Consider the following 2500-nt stretch of genomic DNA (forward strand, 5'->3'; position numbering starts at 1 on the left):
TTTGGGTAACAACCGCGTCTTGCACTCCTTGAAGACCTGGGGAACGACTCCACGCACCATCCATGTCGTAAACAGCCTCGCCAGTTGCGTACCGTCCGGGTCCCAGCCAAGAAGAGCCTGCTTCTTGATCCCGTCTGGGCCCGGTGCAGAGCAATTCCTCATCTTAGCCAAGTTAGATACAACTTCCGGCCCCAGGATCGGGTGGTAGAATGGTTCGTTATTCGCGGTCAGTCCCACCTCGAAGCCCTCCAGTCCATAAAACGGCCTGACCGTTTCCCACTTACTCCTGAAGTGCCTATCCACCAACTCTAGCGGCAAATCACACCTAAGGGGCGTCAGATCATCCAAGATCCGCCGTGCCAGCCCCTTTCTCGCCTCAGAATAGCCGCGCTGCTGGTGGTAGAACACTCTCCTACGCTGGACGAGCCGCCTCGCCCAACCCTTCATCTGTCGGTCTCGAGGTTTGGACCTCGCGGACTTTGTCGGCCACACTACCTTACCCCCCAGGGCTTTCATGAGATCCAAAGCAGAGGACTCGATCAGGCTAGGCTCCCGACCTGCTTTCTTGACTAAGGCAGCGGTGGCCCGATGCTCCTCATCCCCCGCCAGCAGCTCTTCCAGAACTCTATCCTCCACCAGATCCGGAAGCGACGGGGGACAGGTCCATTTCTGGGGCGTCGCCCTGGCAGCCAGGGCTCGCCAACGCACACCAGACTCACCGCCTGCCGCACGACCGCACAGGGACCCCCACTTCCACCTCACCTGCTCTCCGGACTTGCCGGTACCCAACATCCGTGCCACCATCACGTTCTTGTGCCTATGGTTCTTGTATTTCTCCATAAGCCCCACCATCCGGGCCTCCTCCTTCACGCTCCACCTCCTTTCCCTCTTAGGACCCTTACAAGCCTGGCTCCGCTCTTTACGAGCCGTGAACCACTCCGCTGCATGGGCCTGCCGCTTATGCTGAGACACTCCAACAGCCGTCCGAAAACGGCGCCCACAGTGATCGCAAGCGACTCCCTGTTCGACATCCACCATGCGCACGCCTCGGCACTTCGAGACATGGCACCGAATTGCATGGCTGTTCTCCCCTCGTCTTTCGCACTTACGACAGCCGTACACGATGGAGACACCCGCATGCCGGGAAGCGCAATGCAACCCAAACCTGCGCATACCAACCACACGCGCCCCACACAGTAGGCAGTCCATGGACTCTCGAGGCAGATGCACCAAGACCTGGTCCGGAGGCCTCGGATCCTTCTTACGCCGCTTTCTAGACGGGCCCTCTCCCGCCTCTTCCTCCACACCATCACGGAGAGCAGGCTGCAATGCTAACACGACCCCCGCCGCCCCAACTCTCATACCAGCGGCGACGGAGGCCATTGATTCAGACACCACTGAGGAGTTCTCAAGAGCTTCGCCAGCCAGGGTCCACCCGCTCCCTCGGCCCGACTGACTGTGGCTCTGATCCTGTGCCTCTGTCTGTACGGACTTCCTAACCAAGGAGTTTTCGCAACCATGGCCCGTAGAAGTGACTACAAGCCGTTTGGGGACCCCAAGCAATGCCTCCGGTGGTTGGTCCCCATGGCCCCCGGAGAGGTTGATTCGTTGTCCGCACACGTGCCCAACCTCAAGCACGTCACGGGGAGGTCGCCCGAGCAGCAACAGCCCCTCTCCGAGCTGCGCCTCAGCCAATTTTGATCCCCCAGGTCGGCTATCCTGGGCTGTTGTCCGTAAGCTATCAGACATGCTTACGGCCTCACTACCATGAGAGCACACGGGAGAACAAAGTTCCCCGATACTATAGAGCTATACATCGAGATCCACCCCGAGCAGCCGTCCGCTAGGCCACGCAGCCTAGCAACCAACTCGTAAGCCACCGCAGTCCAACCCACTAAGGAGAGGCCTGCCACATAGTGTCAGACTCACCCCCCGTAAAGCTGGCCAACAGACAACTCGCAACCCAACTGCCCGGAGTTACAAAAGCCCAGAGAGCTATGGAGCTCATCAACGGGGAGGAAAGCAGCCTGCAACAAACTGGCCACTACCCCCCATACACCACACATTCGCCCCAAGAGGATTTGAGAAACGCATTCGGCAAAGGTCCAAGCGAGCACATAGGCATCCACGTGACACCCACCCACTCGGCCTGGCCTCAGTTCCATACCACTAGGCGCCGCCCACACCAGTGCGCAGATTCGGGTCATCTCGGTCTCGCTACCATACGTTCACACCCTGCGTACCAACAGAGCGCTTGAGCGAACGCTAAGTCAGCCTACAGAGGTGTTAGAGTGCGACTCACAGGGGGAGGAACCGTCCGCCCAACGTCGACCTAGGTCGAGGCCGGCAGGGGCCCTCTCCAAGGCGAGCCTATATTGCCAGTCGGTCAGTTTGGGAAAGTTGGGGGGGTTACCCGGTGGCCGTCGGGAACAGACAGGGACCGGTCGGGAGGGAGGGGGGTAAGTCTGGCCGCTGGGAACAAGCGCCCATCCTGGGGATT

The 2500-nt window shown here is 59.8% G+C and overlaps 1 long non-coding RNA gene and 1 pseudogene across 2 annotated transcripts in view; one reads left to right on the forward strand and one right to left on the reverse strand.

The window, feature by feature from the left end:
* Positions 1–2500, forward strand: part of LOC133148528 (uncharacterized) — a 70380-nt gene that overhangs the window by 31500 nt on the left and 36380 nt on the right. The window lies entirely within an intron of this gene.
* Positions 1–2500, reverse strand: part of LOC133148531 (28S ribosomal RNA) — a 9718-nt pseudogene that overhangs the window by 3658 nt on the left and 3560 nt on the right.

Source organism: Syngnathus typhle, unplaced genomic scaffold, assembly GCF_033458585.1.
Source record: "Syngnathus typhle isolate RoL2023-S1 ecotype Sweden unplaced genomic scaffold, RoL_Styp_1.0 HiC_scaffold_97, whole genome shotgun sequence".
Classification (NCBI taxonomy): Eukaryota; Metazoa; Chordata; class Actinopteri; order Syngnathiformes; family Syngnathidae; genus Syngnathus; species Syngnathus typhle.